Raw genomic sequence first — 17,158 nt, 5'->3', positions numbered from 1 at the left:
GAAAAACACTGAAAAGGCTCATTCTGCTTTGAAACTGCATGAAAAAGCTTTCTCTCGCTGAGAAACAACTTAAAAAGCACTTCTAGGCTTGTTTTGAGTTCATTTCCTCAGAAGCAGTAAAACAGCATTTCTACTCATGAAAAGTCAAGAACTAAGCAAATTGTGCTTTTTGAGCTTTAAAATGACTTTTTGTGTCCAAAACTAGAAAAACACTGAAAAGGCTCATTCTGCTTTGAAACTGCATGAAAAAGCTTTCTCTCGCTGAGAAACAACGTTTAAAGCACTTCTAGGCTTGTTTTGAGTTCATTTGCTCAGAAACACTAAAACAGCATTTCTACTCATAAAAAGTCAAGAACTAAGCAAATTGTGCTTTTGAGCTCTAAAATGACATTTTTGTGTCCAAAACTAGAAACACACTGAAAAAGCTCATTCTGCTTTGAAACTGCATGAAAAAGCTTTCTCTCGCTGAGAAACAACCTTTAAAGCACTTCTAGGCTTGTTTTGAGTTCATTTGCTCAGAAACACTAAAACAGCATTTCTGCTCATAAAAAGTCAAGAACTAAGCAAATTGTGCTTTTTTGAGCTCTAAAATGACATTTTGTGTCCAAAACTAGAAAAACACTGAAAAGGCTCATTCTGCTTTGAAACTGCATGAAAAAGCTTTCTCTCGCTGAGAAACAACCTTTAAAGCACTTCTAGGCTTGTTTTGAGTTCATTTGCTCAGAAACACTAAAACAGCATTTCTACTCATGAAAAGTCAAGAACTAAGCAAATTGTGCTTTTGAGCTCTAAAATGACATTTTTGTGTCCAAAACTAGAAAAACACTGAAAAGGCTCATTCTGCTTTGAAACTGCATGAAAAAGCTTTCTCTCGCTGAGAAACAACCTTTAAAGCACTTCTAGGCTTGTTTTGAGTTCATTTGCTCAGAAACACTAAAACAGCATTTCTGCTCATGAAAAGTCAAGAACTAAGCAAATTGTGCTTTTGAGCTCTAAAATGACTTTTTGTGTCCAAAACTAGAAACGCACTGAAAAGGCTCATTCTGCTTTGAAACTGCATGAAAAAGCTTTCTCTCGCTGAGAAACAACGTTTAAAGCACTTCTAGGCTTGTTTTGAGTTCATTTGCTCAGAAACACTAAAACTGCATTTCTACTCATGAAAAAGTCAAAGAACTAAGCAAATTGTGCTTTTGAGCTCTAAAATGACTTTTTGTGTCCAAAACTAGAAACGCACTGAAAAGGCTCATTCTGCTTTGAAACTGCATGAAAAAGCTTTCTCTCGCTGAGAAACAACCTTTAAAGCACTTCTAGGCTTGTTTTGAGTTCATTTGCTCAGAAACACTAAAACTGCATTTCTACTCATGAAAAGTCAAGAACTAAGCAAATTGTGCTTTTTGAGCTCTAAAATGACTTTTTGTGTCCAAAACTAGAAAAACACTGAAAAAGCTCATTCTGCTTTGAAACTGCATGAAAAAGCTTTCTCTCGCTGAGAAACAACCTTTAAAGCACTTCTAGGCTTGTTTTGAGTTCATTTGCTCAGAAACACTAAAACTGCATTTCTACTCATGAAAAGTCAAGAACTAAGCAAATTGTGCTTTTTGAGCTTTAAAATGACATTTTCTGTCCAAAACTAGAAAAACACTGAAAAGGCTCATTCTGCTTTGAAACTGCATGAAAAGCTTTCTCTCGCTGAGAAACACCCTTTAAAGCACATATAGGCTTGTTTTGAGTTCATTTGCTCAGAAACACTAAAACAGCATTTCTGCTCATGAAAAGTCAAGAACTAAGCAAATTGTGCTTTTTGAGCTCTAAAATGACATTTTCTGTCCAAAACTAGAAAAACACTGAAAAGGCTCATTCTGCTTTGAAACTGCATGAAAAAGCTTTCTCTCGCTGAGAAACAACCTTTAAAGCACTTCTAGGCTTGTTTTGAGTTCATTTGCTCAGAAACACTAAAACTGCATTTCTACTCATGAAAAGTCAAGAACTAAGCAAATTGTGCTTCTTGAGCTCTAAAATGACATTTTGTGTCCAAAACTAGAAACACACTGAAAAGGCTCATTCTGCTTTGAAACTGCATGAAAAAGCTTTCTCTCGCTGAGAAACAACCTTTAAAGCACTTCTAGGCTTGTTTTGAGTTCATTTGCTCAGAAACACTAAAACAGCATTTCTGCTCATAAAAAGTCAAGAACTAAGCAAATTGTGCTTTTTGAGCTCTAAAATGACTTTTTGTGTCCAAAACTAGAAACGCACTGAAAAGGCTCATTCTGCTTTGAAACTGCATGAAAAAGCTTTCTCTCGCTGAGAAACAACCTTTAAAGCACTTCTAGGCTTGTTTTGAGTTCATTTGCTCAGAAACACTAAAACTGCATTTCTACTCATGAAAAGTCAAGAACTAAGCAAATTGTGCTTTTTGAGCTTTAAAATGACATTTTCTGTCCAAAACTAGAAAAACACTGAAAAGGCTCTTTCTGCTTTGAAACTGCATGAAAAAGCTTTCTCTCGCTGAGAAACAACCTTTAAAGCACTTCTAGGCTTGTTTTGAGTTCATTTGCTCAGAAACACTAAAACAGCATTTCTACTCATGAAAAGTCAAGAACTAAGCAAATTGTGCTTTTTGAGCTCTAAAATGACTTTTTGTGTCCAAAACTAGAAAAACACTGAAAAGGCTCATTCTGCTTTGAAACTGCATGAAAAAGCTTTCTCTCGCTGAGAAACAGCCTTTTAAGCACTTCTAGGCTTGTTCTGAGTTCATTTCCTCAGAAGCAGTAAAACAGCATTTCTGCTCATGAAAAGTCAAGAACTAAGCAAATTGTGCTTCTTGAGCTCTAAAATGACATTTTGTTACCAGAACTAGAAACACACTGAAAAAGCTCATTCTGCTTTGAAACTGCATGAAAAAGCTTTCTCTCGCTGAGAAACAACCTTTAAAGCACTTCTAGGCTTGTTTTGAGTTCATTTGCTCAGAAACACTAAAACAGCATTTCTGCTCATAAAAAGTCAAGAACTAAGCAAATTGTGCTTTTTGAGCTCTAAAATGACTTTTTGTGTCCAAAACTAGAAAGGCACTGAAAAGGCTCATTCTGGTTTGAAACTGCATGAAAAAGCTTTCTCTCGCTGAGAAACAACCTTTAAAGCACTTCTAGGCTTGTTTTGAGTTCATTTGCTCAGAAACACTAAAACTGCATTTCTACTCATGAAAAGTCAAGAACTAAGCAAATTGTGCTTTTTGAGCTCTAAAATGACATTTTCTGTCCAAAACTAGAAAAACACTGAAAAGGCTCATTCTGCTTTGAAACTGCATGAAAAAGCTTTCTCTCGCTGAGAAACAACCTTTAAAGCACTTCTAGGCTTGTTTTGAGTTCATTTGCTCAGAAACACTAAAACAGCATTTCTGCTCATAAAAAGTCAAGAACTAAGCAAATTGTGCTTTTTGAGCTCTAAAATGACTTTTTGTGTCCAAAACTAGAAACGCACTGAAAAGGCTCATTCTGCTTTGAAACTGCATGAAAAAGCTTTCTCTCGCTGAGAAACAACGTTTAAAGCACTTCTAGGCTTGTTTTGAGTTCATTTGCTCAGAAACACTAAAACTGCATTTCTACTCATGAAAAGTCAAGAACTAAGCAAATTGTGCTTTTTGAGCTCTAAAATGACATTTTGTGTCCAAAACTAGAAACGCACTGAAAAGGCTCATTCTGCTTTGAAACTGCATGAAAAAGCTTTCTCTCGCTGAGAAACAACCTTTAAAGCACTTCTAGGCTTGTTTTGAGTTCATTTGCTCAGAAACACTAAAACAGCATTTCTGCTCATAAAAAGTCAAGAACTAAGCAAATTGTGCTTTTTGAGCTCTAAAATGACATTTTGTGTCCAAAACTAGAAACACACTGAAAAGGCTCATTCTGCTTTGAAACTGCATGAAAAGCTTTCTCTCGCTGAGAAACAACGTTTAAAGCACTTCTAGGCTTGTTTTGAGTTAATTTCCTCAGAAACAATAAAACAGCATTTCTACTCATGAAAAGTCAAGAACTAAGCAAATTGTGCTTTTTGACCTCTAAAATGACATTTTGTGTCCAAAGCTAGAAAAACACTGAAAAGGCTCATTCTGCTTTGAAACTGCATGAAAAAGCTTTCTCTCGCTGAGAAACAACCTTTAAAGCACTTCTAGGCTTGTTTTTGAGTTCATTTGCTCAGAAACACTAAAACTGCATTTCTACTCATGAAAAGTCAAGAACTAAGCAAATTGTGCTTTTGAGCTCTAAAATGACTTTTTGTGTCCAAAACTAGAAAACACACTGAAAAGGCTCATTCTGCTTTGAAACTGCATGAAAAAGCTTTCTCGCTGAGAAACAACCTTTAAAGCACTTAGGCTTAAGCTTGTTTTTGAGTTCATTTGCTCAGAAACACTAAAACAGCATTTCTACTCATGAAAAGTCAAGAACTAAGCAAATTGTGCTTTTGAGCTCTAAAATGACTTTTTGTGTCCAAAACTAGAAAAACACTGAAAAGGCTCATTCTGCTTTGAAACTGCATGAAAAAGCTTTCTCTCGCTGAGAAACAACCTTTAAAGCACTTCTAGGCTTGTTTTGAGTTCATTTGCTCAGAAACACTAAAACTGCATTTCTACTCATGAAAAGTCAAGAACTAAGCAAATTGTGCTTTTTGAGCTCTAAAATGACTTTTTGTGTCCAAAACTAGAAAAACACTGAAAAGGCTCATTCTGCTTTGAAACTGCATGAAAAAGCTTTCTCTCGCTGAGAAACAACGTTTAAAGCACTTCTAGGCTTGTTTTGAGTTAATTTGCTCAGAAACACTAAAACAGCATTTCTGCTCATATGAAAAGTCAAGAACTAAGCAAATTGTGCTTTTGAGCTCTAAAATGACTTTTTGTGTCCAAAACTAGAAAACACTGAAAAGGCTCATTCTGCTTTGAAACTGCATGAAAAAGCTTTCTCTCGCTGAGAAACAACCTTTAAAGCACTTCTAGGCTTGTTTTGAGTTCATTTGCTCAGAAACACTAAAACTGCATTTCTACTCATGAAAAGTCAAGAACTAAGCAAATTGTGCTTTTTGAGCTCTAAAATGACTTTTTGTGTCCAAAACTAGAAAACACTGAAAAGGCTCATTCTGCTTTGAAACTGCATGAAAAAGCTTTCTCTCGCTGAGAAACAACCTTTTAAGCACTTCTAGGCTTGTTTAGAGTTCATTTCCTCAGAAGCATTAAAACAGCATTTCTACTCATGAAAAGTCAAGAACTAAGCAAATTGTGCTTCTTGAGCTCTAAAATGACATTTTTTGTGTCCAAAACTAGAAAAACACTGAAAAGGCTCATTCTGCTTTGAAACTGCATGAAAAAGCTTTCTCTCGCTGAGAAACAACCTTTAAAGCACTTCTAGGCTTGTTTTGAGTTCATTTGCTCAGAAACACTAAAACAGCATTTCTGCTCATAAAAGTCAAGAACTAAGCAAATTGTGCTTTTTGAGCTCTAAAATGACTTTTTGTGTCCAAAACTAGAAACGCACTGAAAAGGCTCATTCTGCTTTGAAACTGCATGAAAAAGCTTTCTCTCGCTGAGAAACAACCTTTAAAGCACTTCTAGGCTTGTTTTGAGTTCATTTGCTCAGAAGCAGTAAAACAGCATTTCTACTCATGAAAAGTCAAGAACTAAGCAAATTGTGCTTTTTGAGCTCTAAAATGACATTTTCTGTCCAAAACTAGAAAAACACTGAAAAGGCTCATTCTGCTTTGAAACTGCATGAAAAAGCTTTCTCTCGCTGAGAAACAACCTTTAAAGCACTTCTAGGCTTGTTTTGAGTTCATTTGCTCAGAAACACTAAAACTGCATTTCTACTCATGAAAAGTCAAGAACTAAGCAAATTGTGCTTTTGAGCTCTAAAATGACATTTTGTGTCCAAAACTAGAAAAACACTGAAAAGGCTCATTCTGCTTTGAAACTGCATGAAAAAGCTTTCTCGCTGAGAAACAACCTTTAAAGCACTTCTAGGCTTGTTTTGAGTTCATTTGCTCAGAAACACTAAAACAGCATTTCTGCTCATAAAAAGTCAAGAACTAAGCAAATTGTGCTTTTGAGCTCTAAAATGACTTTTTGTGTCCAAAACTAGAAAACACTGAAAAGGCTCATTCTGCTTTGAAACTGCATGAAAAAGCTTTCTCTCGCTGAGAAACAACCTTTAAAGCACTTCTAGGCTTGTTTTGAGTTCATTTGCTCAGAAACACTAAAACTGCATTTCTACTCATGAAAAGTCAAGAACTAAGCAAATTGTGCTTTTGAGCTCTAAAATGACATTTTGTGTCCAAAACTAGAAACACACTGAAAAGGCTCATTCTGCTTTGAAACTGCATGAAAAAGCTTTCTCTCGCTGAGAAACAACCCTTTAAAGCACTTCTAGGCTTGTTTTGAGTTCATTTGCTCAGAAACACTAAAACAGCATTTCTGCTCATGAAAAGTCAAGAACTAAGCAAATTGTGCTTTTGAGCTCTAAAATGACATTTTGTGTCCAAAACTAGAAACACACTGAAAAGGCTCATTCTGCTTTGAAACTGCATGAAAAAGCTTTCTCTCGCTGAGAAACAACCTTTAAAGCACTTCTAGGCTTGTTTTGAGTTCATTTGCTCAGAAACACTAAAACAGCATTTCTGCTCATGAAAAGTCAAGAACTAAGCAAATTGTGCTTTTGAGCTCTAAAATGACATTTTGTGTCCAAAACTAGAAAAACACTGAAAAGGCTCATTCTGCTTTGAAACTGCATGAAAAAGCTTTCTCTCGCTGAGAAACAACCTTTTAAAGCACTTCTAGGCTTGTTTTGAGTTCATTTGCTCAGAAACACTAAAACAGCATTTCTGCTCATAAAAAGTCAAGAACTAAGCAAATTGTGCTTTTGAGCTCTAAAATGACATTTTTTGTGTCCAAAACTAGAAAAACACTGAAAAGGCTCATTCTGCTTTGAAACTGCATGAAAAAGCTTTCTCTCGCTGAGAAACAACCTTTAAAGCACTTCTAGGCTTGTTTTGAGTTCATTTGCTCAGAAACACTAAAACAGCATTTCTGCTCATAAAAAGTCAAGAACTAAGCAAATTGTGCTTTTGAGCTCTAAAATGACATTTTGTGTCCAAAACTAGAAACGCACTGAAAAGGCTCATTCTGCTTTGAAACTGCATGAAAAAGCTTTCTCTCGCTGAGAAACAACCTTTAAAGCACTTCTAGGCTTGTTTTGAGTTCATTTGCTCAGAAACACTAAAACAGCATTTCTACTCATAAAAAGTCAAGAACTAAGCAAATTGTGCTTTTTGAGCTCTAAAATGACATTTTGTGTCCAAAACTAGAAACACACTGAAAAGGCTCATTCTGCTTTGAAACTGCATGAAAAAGCTTTCTCTCGCTGAGAAACAACTTTAAAGCACTTCTAGGCTTGTTTTGAGTTCATTTGCTCAGAAACACTAAAACTGCATTTCTACTCATAAAAAGTCAAGAACTAAGCAAATTGTGCTTTTTGAGCTCTAAAATGACATTTTGTGTCCAAAACTAGAAAAACACTGAAAAGGCTCATTCTGCTTTGAAACTGCATGAAAAAGCTTTCTCTCGCTGAGAAACAACCTTTAAAGCACTTCTAGGCTTGTTTTGAGTTCATTTGCTCAGAAGCAGTAAAACAGCATTTCTACTCATGAAAAGTCAAGAACTAAGCAAATTGTGCTTTTGAGCTCTAAAATGACTTTTTGTGTCCAAAACTAGAAAAACACTGAAAAGGCTCATTCTGCTTTGAAACGGCATGAAAATGCTTTCTCTCGCTGAGAAACAACGTTTAAAGCACTTCTAGGCTTGTTTTGAGTTCATTTGCTCAGAAACACTAAAACTGCCTTTCTACTCATGAAAAGTCAAGAACTAAGCAAATTGTGCTTTTGAGCTCTAAAATGACATTTTGTGTCCAAAACTAGAAAAACACTGAAAAGGCTCATTCTGCTTTGAAACTGCATGAAAAAGCTTTTCTCTCGCTGAGAAACAACCTTTAAAGCACTTCTAGGCTTGTTTTGAGTTCATTTGCTCAGAAACACTAAAACAGCATTTCTGCTCATAAAAAGTCAAGAACTAAGCAAATTGTGCTTTTGAGCTCTAAAATGACTTTTTGTGTCCAAAACTAGAAAAACACTGAAAAGGCTCATTCTGCTTTGAAACTGCATGAAAAAGCTTTCTCTCGCTGAGAAACAACGTTTAAAGCACTTCTAGGCTTGTTTTGAGTTCATTTGCTCAGAAACACTAAAACTGCATTTCTACTCATGAAAAGTCAAGAACTAAGCAAATTGTGCTTTTGAGCTCTAAAATGACATTTTGTGTCCAAAACTAGAAAAACACTGAAAAGGCTCATTCTGCTTTGAAACTGCATGAAAAAGCTTTCTCGCTGAGAAACAACTTTAAAAAAGCACTTCTAGGCTTGTTTTGAGTTCATTTGCTCAGAAACACTAAAACAGCATTTCTACTCATGAAAAGTCAAGAACTAAGCAAATTGTGCTTTTGAGCTCTAAAATGACTTTTTGTGTCCAAAACTAGAAAAACACTAAAAAGGCTCATTCTGCTTTGAAACTGCATGAAAAAGCTTTCTCTCGCTCAAAAACCTTTAAAGCACTTCTAGGCTTGTTTTGAGTTCATTTGCTTTGAGCATTTCTACTCATAAAAAGTCAAGAACCAAGCAAATTGTGCTTTTTGAGCTCTAATATGACTTTTTGTGTCCAAAACTAGAAAACACTGAAAAGGCTCATTCTGCTTTGAAACTGCATGAAAAAGCTTTCTCTCGCTGAGAAACAACCTTTAAAGCACTTCTAGGCTTGTTTTGAGTTCATTTGCTCAGAAACACTAAAACAGCATTTCTGCTCATGAAAAGTCAAGAACTAAGCAAATTGTGCTTTTGAGCTCTAAAATGACTTTTTGTGTCCAAAACTAGAAACACACTGAAAAGGCTCATTCTGCTTTGAAACTGCATGAAAAAGCTTTCTCTCGCTGAGAAACAACCTTTAAAGCACTTCTAGGCTTGTTTTGAGTTCATTTGCTCAGAAACAATAAAACAGCATTTCTACTCATGAAAAGTCAAGAACTAAGCAAATTGTGCTTTTTGAGCTCTAAAATGACTTTTTGTGTCCAAAACTAGAAACACACTGAAAAGGCTCATTCTGCTTTGAAACTGCATGAAAAAGCTTTCTCTCGCTGAGAAACAACCTTAAGCAGCACTTCTAGGCTTGTTTTGAGTTCATTTGCTCAGAAACACTAAAACAGCATTTCTGCTCATAAAAAGTCAAGAACTAAGCAAATTGTGCTTTTGAGCTCTAAAATGACATTTTGTGTCCAAAACTAGAAAACACTGAAAAGGCTCATTCTGCTTTGAAACGGCATGAAAAAGCTTTCTCTCGCTGAGAAACAACCTTTAAAGCACTTCTAGGCTTGTTTTGAGTTCATTTGCTCAGAAACACTAAAACAGCATTTCTACTCATGAAAAGTCAAGAACTAAGCAAATTGTGCTTTTGAGCTCTAAAATGACATTTTTGTGTCCAAAACTAGAAACACACTGAAAAGGCTCATTCTGCTTTGAAACTGCATGAAAAAGCTTTCTCTCGCTGAGAAACAACCTTTAAAGCACTTCTAGGCTTGTTTTGAGTTCATTTGCTCAGAAACACTAAAACAGCATTTCTACTCATGAAAAGTCAAGAACTAAGCAAATTGTGCTTTTGAGCTCTAAAATGACATTTTTTGTGTCCAAAACTAGAAACACACTGAAAAGGCTCATTCTGCTTTGAAACTGCATGAAAAAGCTTTCTCTCGCTGAGAAACAACCTTTAAAGCACTTCTAGGCTTGTTTTGAGTTCATTTGCTCAGAAACACTAAAACAGCATTTCTACTCATGAAAAGTCAAGAACTAAGCAAATTGTGCTTTTGAGCTCTAAAATGACTTTTTGTGTCCAAAACTAGAAACACACTGAAAAGGCTCATTCTGCTTTGAAACTGCATGAAAAAGCTTTCTCTCGCTGAGAAACAACGTTTTAAAGCACTTCTAGGCTTGTTTTGAGTTCATTTGCTCAGAAACACTAAAACAGCATTTCTACTCATGAAAAGTCAAGAACTAAGCAAATTGTGCTTTTGAGCTCTAAAATGACTTTTTGTGTCCAAAACTAGAAAAACACTGAAAAGGCTCATTCTGCTTTGAAACTGCATGAAAAAGCTTTCTCTCGCTGAGAAACACAACCTTTAAAGCACTTCTAGGCTTGTTTTGAGTTCATTTGCTCAGAAACACTAAAACAGCATTTCTGCTCATAAAAAGTCAAGAACTAAGCAAATTGTGCTTTTTGAGCTCTAAAATGACATTTTGTGTCCAAAACTAGAAACACACTGAAAAGGCTCATTCTGCTTTGAAACTGCATGAAAAAGCTTTCTCTCGCTGAGAAACAACCTTTAAAGCACTTCTAGGCTTGTTTTGAGTTCATTTGCTCAGAAACACTAAAACTGCATTTCTACTCATGAAAAGTCAAGAACTAAGCAAATTGTGCTTTTTGAGCTCTAAAATGACATTTTGTGTCCAAAACTAGAAAAACACTGAAAAGGCTCATTCTGCTTTGAAACTGCATGAAAAAGCTTTCTCTCGCTGAGAAACACCCTCTAAAGCACATATAGGCTTGTTTTGAGTTCATTTGCTCAGAAACACTAAAACTGCATTTCTACTCATGAAAAGTCAAGAACTAAGCAAATTGTGCTTTTTGAGCTCTAAAATGACATTTTGTTACCAGAACTAGAAACACACTGAAAAGGCTCATTCTGCTTTGAAACTGCATGAAAAAGCTTTCTCTCGCTGAGAAACAACCTTTAAAGCACTTCTAGGCTTGTTTTGAGTTCATTTGCTCAGAAACACTAAAACAGCATTTCTGCTCATAAAAAGTCAAGAACTAAGCAAATTTGTGCTTTTGAGCTCTAAAATGACTTTTTGTGTCCAAAACTAGAAAACACTGAAAAGGCTCATTCTGCTTTGAAACTGCATGAAAAAGCTTTCTCTCGCTGAGAAACAACCTTTAAAGCACTTCTAGGCTTGTTTTGAGTTCATTTGCTCAGAAACACTAAAACTGCATTTCTACTCATGAAAAGTCAAGAACTAAGCAAATTGTGCTTTTGAGCTCTAAAATGACATTTTGTGTCCAAAACTAGAAAAACACTGAAAAGGCTCATTCTGCTTTGAAACTGCATGAAAAAGCTTTCTCTCGCTGAGAAACACCCTTTAAAGCACTTCTAGGCTTGTTTTGAGTTCATTTGCTCAGAAACACTAAAACAGCATTTCTGCTCATAAAAAGTCAAGAACTAAGCAAATTGTGCTTTTTGAGCTCTAAAATGACTTTTTGTGTCCAAAACTAGAAAACACTGAAAAGGCTCATTCTGCTTTGAAACTGCATGAAAAAGCTTTCTCTCGCTGAGAAACAACGTTTAAAGCACTTCTAGGCTTGTTTTGAGTTCATTTGCTCAGAAACACTAAAACTGCATTTCTACTCATGAAAAGTCAAGAACTAAGCAAATTGTGCTTTTTGAGCTCTAAAATGACATTTTGTTACCAGAACTAGAAACACACTGAAAAGGCTCATTCTGGTTTGAAACTGCATGAAAAAGCTTTCTCTCGCTGAGAAACACCCTTTAAAGCATATATAGGCTTGTTTTGAGTTCATTTGCTCAGAAACACTAAAACAGCATTTCTGCTCATGAAAAGTCAAGAACTAAGCAAATTGTGCTTTTTGAGATTTAAAATGACATTTTCTGTCCAAAACTAGAAAAACACTGAAAAGGCTCATTCTGCTTTGAAACTGCATGAAAAAGCTTTCTCTCGCTGAGAAACAACCTTTAAAGCACTTCTAGGCTTGTTTTGAGTTCATTTGCTCAGAAACACTAAAACAGCATTTCTGCTCATAAAAAGTCAAGAACTAAGCAAATTGTGCTTTTTGAGCTCTAAAATGACTTTTTGTGTCCAAAACTAGAAACGCACTGAAAAGGCTCATTCTGCTTTGAAACTGCATGAAAAAGCTTTCTCTCGCTGAGAAACAACCTTTAAAGCACTTCTAGGCTTGTTTTGAGTTCATTTGCTCAGAAACACTAAAACTGCATTTCTACTCATGAAAAGTCAAGAACTAAGCAAATTGTGCTTTTTGAGCTCTAAAATGACATTTTGTTACCAGAACTAGAAACACACTGAAAAGGCTCATTCTGGTTTGAAACTGCATGAAAAAGCTTTCTCTCGCTGAGAAACAACGTTTAAAGCACTTCTAGGCTTGTTTTGAGTTCATTTGCTCAGAAACACTAAAACAGCATTTCTGCTCATAAAAAGTCAAGAACTAAGCAAATTGTGCTTTTTGAGCTCTAAAATGACTTTTTGTGTCCAAAACTAGAAACGCACTGAAAAGGCTCATTCTGCTTTGAAACTGCATGAAAAAGCTTTCTCTCGCTGAGAAACAACGTTTAAAGCACTTCTAGGCTTGTTTTGAGTTCATTTGCTCAGAAACACTAAAACTGCATTTCTACTCATAAAAAGTCAAGAACTAAGCAAATTGTGCTTTTTGAGCTCTAAAATGACATTTTGTGTCCAAAACTAGAAATACACTGCAAAGGCTCATTCTGCTTTGAAACTGCATGAAAAGCTTTCTCTCGCTGAGAAGCAACCTTTAAAGCACTTCTAGGCTTGTTTTGAGTTCATTTGCTCAGAAACACTAAAACAGCATTTCTACTCATAAAAAGTCAAGAACTAAGCAAATTGTGCTTTTTGAGCTCTAAAATGACATTTTGTGTCCAAAACTAGAAAACACTGAAAAGGCTCATTCTGCTTTGAAACTGCATGAAAAAGCTTTCTCTCGCTGAGAAACAACGTTTAAAGCACTTCTAGGCTTGTTTTGAGTTCATTTGCTCAGAAACACTAAAACTGCATTTCTACTCATGAAAAGTCAAGAACTAAGCAAATTGTGCTTCTTGAGCTCTAAAATGACATTTTGTGTCCAAAACTAGAAACGCACTGAAAAGGCTCATTCTGCTTTGAAACTGCATGAAAAAGCTTTCTCTCGCTGAGAAACAACGTTTAAAGCACTTCTAGGCTTGTTTTGAGTTCATTTGCTCAGAAACACTAAAACTGCATTTCTACTCATAAGAAGTCAAAAACTAAGCAAATTGTGCTTTTTGAGCTCTAAAATGACATTTTGTGTCCAAAACTAGAAACGCACTGAAAAGGCTCATTCTGCTTTGAAACTGCATGAAAAAGCTTTCTCTCGCTGAGAAACAGCCTTTTAAGCACTTCTAGGCTTGTTTTGAGTTCATTTGCTCAGAAACACTAAAACAGCATTTCTACTCATGAAAAGTCAAGAACTAAGCAAATTGTGCTTTTGAGCTCTAAAATGACATTTTGTGTCCAAAACTAGAAAAACACTGAAAAGGCTCATTCTGCTTTGAAACTGCATGAAAAAGCTTTCTCTCGCTGAGAAACACCTTTAAAGCACTTCTAGGCTTGTTTTGAGTTCATTTGCTCAGAAACACTAAAACAGCATTTCTGCTCATAAAAAGTCAAGAACTAAGCAAATTGTGCTTTTTGAGCTCTAAAATGACTTTTTGTGTCCAAAACTAGAAACGCACTGAAAAGGCTCATTCTGCTTTGAAACTGCATGAAAAAGCTTTCTCTCGAGAAACAACCTTTAAAGCACTTCTAGGCTTGTTTTGAGTTCATTTGCTCAGAAGCACTAAAACAGCATTTCTGCTCATAAAAGTCAAAAACGTCTCAGGTTACGAATGTAACCATGGTTCCTCTAGGAACGAGACGGCGCGTCACAAACGCTTTGGGAACGCCTTCAGCGTGCGCCGTTCTGAACCACGTGTAAAGTCTGTCCAATGGAGGGGAGCGACGTCATGGACGAGATGACGTCGCCGACCAGGAAGTATAAAGTGACGCTCTGCGATGCCGGCACCAGCCTCGTAGTGAAGTAAGCGCCGGCAGGGGTGCGGGAAGTATGGCATCGGGACGCAGCGCCTCGTTCCCTAGAGGAACCATGGTTACATTCAGAACCTGAGACGTTCCTCTTCAGGAACTCGAGCTGCGCCACAAACGCTTTGGGAACGAGATGCCCACGCCGCCATAATTCCAAGGCCCTGCCTGAAAAGGGGTCCTCAGACCACCCATCAGGAAAGGACAGAGGAGCCAGGAGCAGCCCTCATGTCCAAGTTGTAAAACCGGGCAAAAGTGGAGGGCGTGGACCACCCCGCAGCGTTGCAGATGTCCCCGAGGGGGACACCGCTAAGATAAGCCTTAGAGGCCGCCATACCCCTTGTAGAGTGCGCTCTGACCCCGAGAGGGCATGGGAGTGCAGAGGCTTTCATAGGCCAGGTGGATAGCCTCAACTATCCACCTGCTAACAGTCCGCTTAGCGGCAGCGCCACTCCCCTATTTGTCGGACCAAAACAAATAAGTAATTGGTCCGACTCCTCAGAGACGCAGTCCTGCAAGACATAAGTGTCCAGTGCTCGCACTGGACACATGCAGTTGAACTTCCGCTGGTCTGGATCCTGGAAGGGGGGAGGACAGAAGGCCTGCAGTACGATCGGCTGTGGTGTAACAGAGGGCACTTTAGGTGTATAACCCACTCGTGGGTATAAAAAGCCTTGGACATGCCTGGGGCAAAGTCCAGGTGAGTAGGGGCCACTGAGAGGGCCTGCAGATCTCCCACCCTCCGCAGAGAGGTGATGGCGAGGAGAAATGCTGTCTTAAAAGATAAGACCGGTAGGGAACCTCTTCGAGGGGCTCGAAGGGTGCCTTACACAGAGCCTCTAACACCACAACCAAATCCCAGGGGGGAATTCTGGTCCGCACTGGAGGTCTCAGCCTCAGCACACCGTGGAGGAATCGTGTAACTAATGGGTGTTTACCCACTGAGTGGCCACCAATAGGGTCATGATATGCAGATATAGCTGCCACGTAGACCTTTAGGGTGGAGTGGGATAACCCGGTGGAGAATCTCGCCTGAAGGAACTCCAGCACTGAACCTACTGGGCAGTTAACTGGGTTTAAGTGGCGATCTCCACACCAGGAAGTGAACATTTCCCACCTCCTGGCATACACGCTCCTCGTGAGAGGGAGCTCTGGATTGGAGGATGGTCTCAACAACCTCAGCTGAAAGACCAGAGGCTATGAGTTGAGCCCCTCAGGGGCCACACCCACAGCTTCAACAACTCCGGGCGAGGGTGAACTATTGTTCCCCGCCTGAGAGAGTAGATCCGGCCTCAGGGGATCTCCCACGGATGACCGTCTACTAGGCCGATGAGGTCCGCAAACCATACTCGGCCCGGCCAGAACGGGGCTACCAACAGTAGTCTGACTCCGCCCTGGCGCACTCTCGCCAGAACCCCGGGAGCAGGGCAATCGGGGAAATGCGCACAGGCGACGCCTTGGCCACGCTCAGACATGGCATCCAGTCCCAGGGGAGCTGGATGAACTAGAGAGAACCAGAGGGGACATTGTGCATTCCTCGAGAAGCAAAGAGGTCCACCTCTGCCTGGTAAAATCTCGACCAGATCTGCTTCACCACGCCGGGTGAAGCATCCATTCCCGGCCTCAACCCCTGTCTCGACAGGGTGTCGGCTCCCGCATTGAGATGCCCAGGATGTAGATCGCTCTCAGCGAGCAGATTTTGTCCTGGGACCACACAAGGATCTGGTGCGCCAGCTTGTTCAAGGGGCGCGAACGCAGACCTCCCTGGTGGTTGATGTAAGAGACCACCGCTGTGTTGTCGGTGTGCACCAACACATGGTGACCTCTCAGGTCTGGGAGAAAGTGCTTCAAAGCACGAAATACCGCTAACATCTCTAGCAGATTGATATGCCACCCCTGGTGGTGATCGCTCCACAGACCGTGGGCCGGGCGCCTGTTCAATACTGCGCCCCAACCGGTTAGGGATGCATCTGTCGCGCAGGGAGGTCCGCGACATAGAGCTCCTAACCTTGGGCCCTGATTCAGGAACCAAGGCTTCCTCCACAAGTCTAAGGCCCGAACTGCACGGCGTGACACTTTGATTTTGCGGAGGGTTTCCCCTCGGGAGAACCCCTTGGTCCTGAGCCACCACTGTAGGGGTCTCATGTACAGCAGGCCAAAGGGTATCACGTTGGACGCAGCTGCCATCAGGCCCAACAGTCTCTGATACTGCTTGACAGTGAATGACTGGCCTTCCTGACTCTCTCGACTGACATGAGGATTGACTGCACACGGGCAGGAGACAAGCGTGCCCACATTGTGGTCGAATCCCACACCACGCCTAGGTATGTGGTCCTCTGAGCGGGACGCAATACACTCTTCTTGGCGCTCAGTCTCAAACCCAGCTCCCCCATGTGAGACAGAACAACATCTCGATGTTGAACTGCCATCTGCTCTGATTGAGCTAATATCAACCAATCGTCGATATAATTGAGTATGCGGATGCCCTGGAGTCTCAGTGGAGCCAGAGCTGCATCCATACACTTCGTAAATGTGCGGGGTGAGAGTGCTAGGCCGAACGGAAGTACTCGATATTGGTATGCTACGCCCCAAAGCGAACCTCAGAAACTTCCTGTGTTGAGGAAGGATGGATATATGGAAGTATGCGTCTTTCAGATCTATGTTGACAAACCAGTCCTCGGATCTGATTTGAGTCACCACATGCTTGATGGTAAGCATTTTGAACTTCAGTCTGCTGACTGAGCGGTTCAAGACCCTCAGATCTAGGATAGGACGCAACCCCCCGTCCTTCTTTGGAACAATGAAGTAGCGGCTGTAAAACCCAGATTCCACAGCATGAGGAGGGACCACCTCGATGGCCTCCTTCCTGAGCAGGGATCTTACTTCCTGTTCCATCACCAGAGCCTGCTGGGGCCGACTACTGTCGGTGTGACTTCTGAATGTCGGTGGTGGAAAACCGAACTGAATTCGATAGCCTTTCTCTATCGTTAGTATGACCCATTGAGATACATTTGGCAGAAGTTTCCACGCTGCTAAATAATCTACTAAGGGAATCAGCCTCTCGAGGCTGACCTCTGGTGTGTGAGATACAGGTAACCCGGTGGCCTGAAACGGTTGACCGGCAGGCAGACAACGGGCTAGCTGTAAACGGACCCCGCAGGGGGAAG

The 17,158-nt window shown here is 39.6% G+C and overlaps 1 pseudogene; it reads right to left on the bottom strand.

Moving 5' to 3' along the window:
• Positions 1–15,199: 15,199 nt before the first annotated feature.
• On the bottom strand, positions 15,200–16,886 carry LOC122335822 (annotated as a pseudogene).
• Between the last annotated feature and the right edge of the window lie 272 nt (positions 16,887–17,158).

The sequence above is a fragment of the Puntigrus tetrazona genome, unplaced genomic scaffold (assembly GCF_018831695.1).
Source record: "Puntigrus tetrazona isolate hp1 unplaced genomic scaffold, ASM1883169v1 S000000904, whole genome shotgun sequence".
Classification (NCBI taxonomy): Eukaryota; Metazoa; Chordata; class Actinopteri; order Cypriniformes; family Cyprinidae; genus Puntigrus; species Puntigrus tetrazona.
This window is presented reverse-complemented; position numbering and strand designations above follow the sequence as displayed.